Raw genomic sequence first — 10,294 nt, forward strand, 5'->3', positions numbered from 1 at the left:
AAAAACTATCTCCAAGTATTTGGAGACAATGTTTCACTTTTTTATTCAAATTTTAAGATGAATGTAAAAAGAGTACAAGTTGTCCTTGCTGCTGTTTGGGGGAAAACAGACAAACAAAAGCAACGGATAATGAATTACAATGGCTGCTCCTTTTGCTGCCCTGTCCTAACTAGTAAACACTTGCCTTCCTAATCAGAGTGGCTGCAGCCAAGCTGCTTCTTGGAAATGGTCTCTGGTCCATACTATCCCCTAGAGCACATCCAAAACTTGTTTGGAAGAGTGACATCTGCCCCAGGTCAAAACTGTGCCCCGAACTGTTATAACAATTTCCAAATATAGCCAAGCATGCTTCAATACCTCGAATATTCCTGACACTGAGCAAATAAATAAAAGACTGATTTTGGAGCACAATGTTTCAGTTGTTCTACTGGGAGAAGAGCTCAAATTGTTAATGCATTTCATATTCTTATTGAGTTCAAACCTTGAAGAAGTGCAGGGAACAGACCCCAGATCTTCCCAGTCTCCTGATGACTTTCTCATTGGATAAGTACCAGATAAATGAGTTAGAAAGATGTTACTCCTACTGAGAGGAAAAGGGAAGCTAGAATTTTTAGCAAACCAAGGTCAGATAGAACACTAATGACTTAGAAAGGAAGAAAAATGTTATTTGAACATCACAACCTTTTTTGATTATTTTGTTTTTCACTGTTTAATACAGAGGGATCTTTTTCTGCAGTTGCAGAATTTACACTTTTTTTTCCCACTGTGAATTCTCTGAGGTCCATAAGTGCTTGGCTGTTCCTGTCTTTTCATGACAGCTAGACAGTCAAAAGATGTGGACTTGGAAAGTATGTTGTGTATCAAAAATTTTTCCTTAATCTGGAGGTCAGGTCAAGGAAGAAAATACATACACTCAGGCTATTCTATAGCCTCTCTCTTCTAGTGAATAGGTCACTAGCCATACATCCGGGAATTAATTTGCATTTGATGCCCTGAAGCAGAGCAGCCTGTCTCTTAATTGCTGTGGAGTATACTGCTTGTCTTAATGTCCTCCTCTGAAACTTTAATAACGAGCCATAATTTTTTTTTTTTTTTTGAAGACCTGCAAACCCAGTCCTGGACTAAAGCATGTCATGAGTGCCTTTTGTTCAGCCTTTACACTCACCAGATTTTACAGCCTGGGCCTGACCCACGTGCAGCTGGTGCAGTTCAGAGTTGGGAAACCTCTACCTTTCTTCATTTTCTTATTTTATTCTTCCCTTCAAGCACTACTGTCTCGTTTGCATTAAGTATTTGAATGTGTAATGATGAGGAAGTCCTAGGAGTCTGTGTCCTGAGCTTTCCTAAGTTTGTACAGAAGTCTATGGAGACTTTCTAAGGAGAAAGTCTATGGCCAAATTACTTGCAGCATGGGGTACGTATGTCCTCCCTGAAATTCTCTGCATTAGAGATAAAAAAAGCCATGAAGTGATACAAGAGAAAGAAAGAATGATACAGCATCACTGCTTGCAGGAGAAGGACAGCTGGGCAAACTTCCACTGTGGCCACAAAGAGAAGATCAGAGCCACATCTTCTCCCTCTCCCACACCCCAGCTCTCTGCTCAGCACTTGTGAGAACAAATGGGCTGAGATAAACCAATTGCCTGAGATAAACCTGACATGAACCTTGTCATTTTGCCATGACTTACAGAGTCAAAAATTTTCAGCTGTTCCTAAAGGTCATTTGGTCATTTTGGCTGAAAAGAGAGCAAACAATGGGGATGGGAATGAAGAAAAACTCGTCAAGAATATCCTTCCTCCTTGTTTTTTTCAAAGAAAGATATTTAAATTTCAAAAAAACTGTTCCTCAATCAGTGCAAGTCATCAGTCTTGCTCCAGTCTCCTGTAATAGCATTTTATCACTCATGTCCTCATAAAGCAGGCTTATGCAGAAGAGAAATTATGCAAATAAAATCATTTCTAATCATCACTGTCTTCAAAGGAGGGCAACAAAAAGTTGCTCTCAAAAAAATCTATTGATAAGGATAATTATGCTATTAGGCTTTCTCAGTCATCTCTTCATCCACACAGTAATTGCTTTCAACTTATAATTTTTTATCAGTATGGCATAAAAATCTGGATAGAGGTGTAAACAGGTGAAGAAAACATCATTAAGTGTTTTATTTACATTAATTACACTTAATAATACCTCTGACAACTCAGAAAGAGATTATTAAGTTCAGGCATTGAGGCCTCTTAAAATAGACTGCTTATTTTATTATTTAAATGTGGTTTTGAGGATGTGTGTATGAACACTGTAGCATAAACAGCTGGCCTAGAATCAGACAGCAAATTGATGACAGTGACAAAAATAAAACAGATGCCTTTTGAGCTTTCTCCTCCAGCTCTCTGAGCAGTGACTCCAGTACGTGTCCTCACACAGTCTGGGTGTGGCTCACAACCAGCATTTTACATGGCAATCAAATAAATTGCCATTTTATTGTTCTTGGCAAACTTTTGACCAAAGCTAGGTTTGTGGTGCAAATTTAAAATGTCTTCTTATTACATGTGCCAGTACCTGTTTGAAGAAATATATCCTCCATTTTAAAACGATTGTCAGGCATAAGAAAGGTCAGCCTATTCTCTGTAATACTCTCACAGTGACTTGCATGGGACTCATGGTATTGCAAAACAAAGACCTGATGGTCACAGCAAAATGTACTTTATAAATTGCTTTTTGGAAAGAACATAATCCAGAATTCAGCAGCAAACAATAACTTCAGAACAGCCATGGTTTCCTAAAAAAAAAAATGTTGAAATTCTGAAGAACAATAACAAACTGTTCAAGCTGGATCACTAAATGCATAGTGATTCATTATTAATCTCTTCAAAAGTCAATTCTGCAGCCATCACCTCTGAGACCATATGATGTAAGTGTCTCCATACACATGGCATATTTAGAGTCAAACATCAAGATAAGCCCCACACCACTTCTCTCTTTTACCTGGGCAATCAAATGCAATTTCACACAATGTCGCTGTACAGTTGATGAAAGTCAAGAGTCCAGTCAGGATCAGGGTTGACAAATCTAACTAAAAAATGAGGGAAAGGAATCAACACATACAAGAGGTATTAACTATGTCATTTTAAGTTAACACTAGTATTGTAAGTGTGATTTGTACTGACTGTAATGATATGCTATTGAGAATTTTGGGTAGAGATCAGATCAAGTAATGGATCCTAGTAAATAGGAAGCTCTAGCAGGCAGTAATATATCCTTTTATGCAACTGTGCAGACTAATCAATACTAGGATCTTACACAAATATGCCGAGTAGAGGCATGTTCTGCCAAACTGCAATTGCTGTGGGACCTAAAAGAAGACCCCCAGGAGAGGATGCACCCACAAACATCCTGTCCCTTTTCCATCACACAAGCCCCTTAATGAGTTGGCACTATGCTAAAACTTATGCAAGGAGCACAAAGGGTCTGCACTGGTCATAGGTTTGTTAAAAAAATCTTTATAGCTTTCTATTACTGCTACTTGAAACAAGTCAATCTGTTAAGCTGTAAATAACCCTTGTTCATTGCCTGTTCAATCTGGAAAACGGATGCTGTGTCTCAGCATCTGAGTCATTGAGTTGGACTCAAAAGAAAAAAGCACAGCAGAAACACTCCCATCAAATTTTGAAACTGTCTGAGTGCTACATAAGTTTTAACAACACATTTGCAGTGAAAACAGTGGAGTTGGCAATAATAACTCACACCTTTCATCTCTATTTCCTTTTCTACATTTAAGCTCCCCTTTAAAAGACAGTATGCTGGTAGGTTCAAAGAGGTTTTACAATCAGGATTTTGGCATTTCACCATTTTTGCTTTTCATCTGTTAATTTATGACTCAATTCACCAAGTCAGATTGCAAAGTCAGATAGTTGCTGCATGGACTCTTTTTGTCTTCTTCATTCCACTTAGCATCATTGATTTTGAAATCTGCCCCTCTTCAGCTGACTCAGGGTTTATTACTAACAATAGCCAGACAGATTCTGTTGCGACTTGATGCTGAAGATGGCTTTGGATAAATTGGAGGAAGATTGCTGTAATACAAGAAAGCATGAGGATCAACTTTGTAAGTCTGGAGTATGGAAAGTTTATTGCCATATTTCATTTCACTTTGCTGGAAGACACATGAACTCCAAGACATAAATTTGTCTCAAATGTGCAGAAAACAGTGCATCTCCTAAAAACTGAGTTCATTTATCCTTTCAGTCAATTTCCATAAATCAGCTCCCAAAAATGATTTATTAGCATCCTATTATATAATGGAAGTAGCAGTCTGTAAATCTATTCCCCTTGAAATTACATTCCCTGTGCTCCACACTTTTCAAAGAGGATCTCTTTACCCATGCTAAAGCAAGAGCACCTAAAGGCCTGCATAGGTGACCAAGGAGATGCTGTCAAAACTCAAATATAGAAATAAAGCTAACATGAGGTGCCATTGGGATCAGAAGACCCAGGAGGAATATAGAGCACAGTCTGAGCAATCTGAGGCAGGGTTAGGCAAGACAAAGCCCGTCTGGACCTGAATCTGGCAAGGGATGTAAGGGGTTCTACTGGTCCATGGACATACATTCCACAACCACATGGAGTCACCGCTGAAAAAGCAGGAGGCAAAGCTGGAGGCAAAGGTCCTCACTGCCTTTTTCATCTGCATCTTTACTGATAAGATCAGACTTCAGAACTCTCAGGCCTCAGAGACCAGCAGGAACATCTGGAGCAAAGAAAACTTACTCTGGGGGTACAAAAGTTATGTGCGGAACATTTAGATAATCTGGACACACTTTAGTCTGTGCAGCCTGATGAGTTTCACTTGTGAGTGCTGAGGGTTAGTGTCATTGCAAGGCCACTCTCAGTTATCTTTGAAAAGTCATGGTGTTTGTGGGAGGTTTCCAAGGACCAAAAGAAAGCAAAAGTCATTCCTATCTTTGAGTAGGTAAAAAGAATTTGTGGAATTGCAGGTTGGTCAATGTAACCTCCATCCCTGAGCAAGTGCTCCTGAAAACTATTTGCAAACATGTAATGGGAAAGTAGGTGATATGATTGGTTGGGATTTATGAAGGGGAAAATCAAGTTTAACCAGCCAGCCAGACTTCTACAACCAGCTAATGAGAACAGTGGGTGAGAGTAAACAGAGGATTCTCTTCACTTCAACCTCAAAAAGGCTTTCCCATAATATCATCAAAGACAAACTGGTGCACAGCCTAGAAAAATAAACAGTAAGATGGATTGAAAACTGGATAAATTGCCAGGTTCAAAGGGCTAGTATTAGAAGAATGAAGTCCAGTTAGAGGCTGGTCACTAGTGACATATCTCAAGGGTTGTTGCTGGGGGCAACAATTTTGATCTGTTGTACAAGGTCCACACCTGGAGAGGAGCAACCCCAGGCACAAGTGCACAGACCAAAAGTCCAGAAAGGAGCTTTGTAGAAAAGGACCTGGAAATTCTGATGGAAACCAGATTAACACACACCAACAATTTCCAGCTCTGGCTGCAATGGGAAGAGTGCTGCCAACAGGCTGATGGAAATGATCCTTCCCCTCTGCTTCCCTCACTCACTCCGACTGTGAGGGTGGTCAGACATTGGGACAGCTGACCAGAGAGATTGAGGAGTTTCCATCTTTGTGGATATTTGAAGTGTAACTGGGCAGAGTCCTCAGAAACCTGTTCTAGCTGATTTTGCTTAGAGCATGTGGGGCGAACTTGATTTTCTCCAAATCTGAACCTTTCTGTGATTCTGCAGTAACATCCATGTGTTTTCACAGGCACATGCTCTTGACGAGCGTCTCCAAGGAATACAGGTTAGCTCAGCTTTACCAAAGCTATCTGAAAGCTTTATTTGGTTCTCAGCAGAGAAAGGACTCCTTTAAAAGGTAGTTTATATAACAGACTCCACCAGTGCACTTTTTGTTCTTTTCGTCCAAGCTATTAGTATTTTCTGACAGAAGGACAAACTACTCTTCTTGGTCAGAAGAGCAGTTGCAGTAGTCCAATCTATTTGAACAGCTCATGTGGGATTTTCCATTTACAAGTGCTCTTTGCTAATTTTTACATTTGAAAATAGCTTTCTGTTAAGTCCAGCTTGGAATAGCAGAAACAGTTGCTTCTGTCATAGAAAAGAAGAGGGTGTGGAGACCCGAATGTTGTCTCTATTTGGAGGATAGACATTTTCTTTGAGAATGGAAAAACAAAATAAAAACCCCCAAATTACTCTGCAAGAGCACAGAGCTGAGTAGCACTTGACAGGGCTCACTCCATGAGTTGCTGCCTTCCCATGTTTGATCACTTCCTTTTCCCTTCTGTTCTGTGACTGTATACTCAGTGTTAGAAATATTCCTCTAGGGAAGACATACTATTTCCTTTTGTCTCCTTTTTAAATTAAATTCCTACTCAAGTCTCCACAAAAAAAGAGATTTAAGATATCAAAGGCAGAACCATCACCACCTTTTGACAGCTTAGGTTGATGTGAAGAGATGTGAAAAACCTTCTGATGGCCCTAAAGCTCACATTGTATCTTCCCCTCAATAAAAGGAGCAGTGTGTTGATGTGGTTTCATAGTGAACACAAGGGCTGGATGGCCACCAAAAAAACCTTGTCACCTGTTGTCACCTGCTACCACCTTGTTTAATGAGAGTGGGCTCAGCTCAACAAATTAGATAGATAGGTATTCATTATATCTATATTTAATTGTTTTGCTGACTTGGAACGGATTTTAAAACACAGCATAGAATGAGCTTCTAACTGGATATTACAGAAGAGTTTTGTAGGAAAATGAGTTCTCAGGCAGTGTACCCAAGTAAGGTGGGCCTATTTTACTTAATCCCCTTATTAAAACTAATGGTTTATGCTGTTCCAGTAAGAGAATAACAACAACAAGGTTACATAAGGTGTTCTCCTGAATTATATGAATCTTTTTGTATCTAGGGAAATCAAAGCCTCTTTTCTCCAAGTACATAAATGCTGAGGTCATCAAGGGAGCTGTTAATAAATCAACACTTCTGAGTTCTAGAAATACCTTGTAGACCAATAAATTGGAGGAATCATGCAACTCAACCATAGTTAGCAGATATGTGGGAATGAAAAATATAATTTTAGTAATCCATTTGAATTCAAGAGATTCTCTGAAAAGTTAGCCAGTACCCCTAACATCAAACTTTCCAAAAGTTAAACACACAAATACCTTGAACAAGATTGGGTACAAGCATCTCAAGAATTGCATCACAGTAATAGAAGCTGTGAAGGAAAGTGTGAATAAAATTGATACCCACTGTAAAAGACTGGAAAAAAGCTTAAAAAGATTTAGAGACTATTATGTGTCCTACCATTGAGGAAAAAAGTGTAGGCAAGAAATAAGGCACCGGCACCACTGTTACTAAGTCAAACAGTTTCTACAATTGCCAGCAGAGATGAGTCCTGCTGTGGCTATCAAATTTACTTGTGGTCTAAACAGCTTATCTAGAAAAAAGCTAACAGATGTATTTGCTTCAATTTTAGAGATTTCTGAGACAGGTTTGATTTCTGAAAGATAGAAATTCTAGCCTTGTATGGTCACATCCAGAAGAACAGGGTAATTCAATGCTGTTAGAGAAGAAAGACAACAGCTTTTGCTCCATCTTCCCCCACTCCAGAAACTTGTCTCAGTTAATTGATGCTGATAAATGCCCAGCTTTTGTAAGGAACACATTACATACTTACATATGTGTACATTGTTTAAATTATTTTTTTCCTCCAAAACTTATTCTTTGCTACTTTAATCATAAACACAACATCCAATCACCACAGTGAGCTGTGATCTCATAGAGGTTTTTTCTGTGGTAGAGACCCCAGAGGAAAATAAAGCCTTATCACAGCAGAGAAAACAGAAAGCAGATGTGCTTTATTCAGCATCACAGGAGGCAAAACCTGCACAGGCCAAAGAAAAGTCACAGCTAGGGGGGCACCCCACCTTCTTGTTTAGTTCGTTTCAGAGCTGTCATTTTGTGATCGTCATGTTTATACAAAACCTGGTGTGTTTCTGTTTGCTTCGAGTCTGGTATTCAATGTTCAAAGCTCCACAGGAAGACCAGGTCAAAGCCTAAATGAGCCTGGCAATATCATGATTTAGATGGAGAGAATTAAAAGCTCCATTAAAACAAAGCAAAACAAAACAAAGCAAAAGAAAGCAAGCAAACCCCAACAACAACAAAAAAATCTTTGACCTATAATCCAGCAAATTGATCCATGTAACACTAAGCAACTTGAAGTTCTGTCAAATCTAATTATTAACGATAAACTTTGCAAAATTTAACTTCCAACAACTGATGTGACAACAGTTCACAGAATCCTGTGAACCACACAAGTCTTCTGTTAAATTATTACTCTTGCCTCCACTAATTGGTTTTGGCTTGAGATAAGGATGAGATTAATTCTGCTTTGGAGACATAACACTAGTGGCAAGATAGACAATCCTACTCTAGGAAAGAGAGTGGTTATTGAATGACTGCAATTCTGCCACTTAAAGCTTCCTTTTTCTTTTCTTATGCAAAAGTGTGACTTGAAACTATCCTTTTCCAACTGCTGATCTCGTGAAATTAGGCACTCATTAAGGACTTCACTTGCAGAATTTGTGAAATTTTTGAGGACACTGCTCTGACAGAAAAAGGCAAATATATATAATTTATGGATAGCTCAGAGTGACCAATGCTGGACAAAGCAAAGAAGATCAGTTTTTGTTAGAAATCCCCTTGTGCAAAGCAATGCACGACAGAGATAAAACTTGAGATTGAGAAGCAGGGAGGCTTTTCTAAAAATAAATATTAGGAGAGATGGAAACCAATTACAACAATCATCTGTCCAACAGACAGGCTTAAACTCAGAAAACTGACAGGCTTTCATGGATGTGGATCTGCAAATCTTCTCTGCCTGGTTTGTGGAGAAAGCAGATGCTCTTACTGGCACTTATGGGTATGTATGGACCAGAATTGCTCTCTTCCTGTGGAGAAACTCTTGTGGACATCAGCCAGATCCTGAATAACCTTTCAGGATTCAATCTTGCTTAGACTGGGCAAAAGTGTCCTCCTGCCTCCAAATGCCACCCCATTCCCCCTCCATACCCCTTCACACACTATGCCAGCTTTGCTCCCAGTTGCTGTGAAGACTCCTAAACCACTTCTTCCTTATCTGAAGCACTTTGCATGGATGTAGGGAAAACCACATGCTTTACCATAAGAGATGCAAATTTTTTGTTCTTTAATCACTTAGAATGTTATGACTCCAGTTCCATGGTCCCATAAAGCATTGTCTTTTGCCTCATGTTTTATGAATGAAATCTTTAAAAATCCCATTCATATAAAAAATGCAACTCTCAACAGTATTTCCCTTCCAGGCCTGCTTGGAGCTCATTTTAGATCCAGCCACAAATTCCTGCTAGTTCACAGCCATCAGGGATGGTGAGGAGAAATCCTCCATCTGTTCCCTGACTTTCTAGTCATCCCTTTTCTGCCAAAGAAAGTGCTCCTGATAGAGATCCAAAATTTCCCACTACCCCTACACAGAGGAGAGGCAGGACACACATATTTATAAGTGTTTGGGATGCTCAGCTGTCACTCAGGTCTTGTAGAGCTGAAGCTATTTTATGTCTCCTTCAAGAATGGAGGAAGAGCATTCTGTGCAAGCTGTCCTGCACCTCCCCATCCCACCCCCTATGCTTCCCCTCTTTGCACCATCATTCTGCAGAGCACAACTCATGCAGACAGGAGAAACCAGTTCAAAGGACAACGATAACAAACACAGAGATGTTATCCAGCTCTCCAAGAATGCCAGGAGAAGTTCTGTATGCTGATATTTCGTAGTAATGGAACTGATGCATTTCACTTTTCAGCCAGTGTCAGTCCCAGGGAAGAGAATTTGTGCTTGTGATGGACTTTAATCATGTGCATCAAACTGATTTTGGTGCGATTTCCCACCAGCCATACTTCAGTACATGTGCAAATGGCCACTGGATACAGAGCAAACACAAACAACCCTGACACAGCTGAGCTCCCACTTCTACCAGCTGCTGAAGACAGCCAAGGAGCAGCTCTGGCTGCAATACAATTTGGCAGAGTTCGAGGGTGGAAAGAGTAAAACCATGCAGTGGCTTTGTTCTGTTGTGGCAACACCAGCAGTAAATAGGCAGGAAGGATGTTGAGCAGCTCTCCCTACACACACATACCTATTCAACATGTGAGCTGGAAGATTTCCCTGTCATTTTTCATACACAGCGTCATGATTTAACCCTAACCA

This window comes from Sturnus vulgaris, chromosome 4 (genome assembly GCF_052056855.1).
Source record: "Sturnus vulgaris isolate bStuVul1 chromosome 4, bStuVul1.hap1, whole genome shotgun sequence".
NCBI classification, from domain to species: Eukaryota; Metazoa; Chordata; class Aves; order Passeriformes; family Sturnidae; genus Sturnus; species Sturnus vulgaris.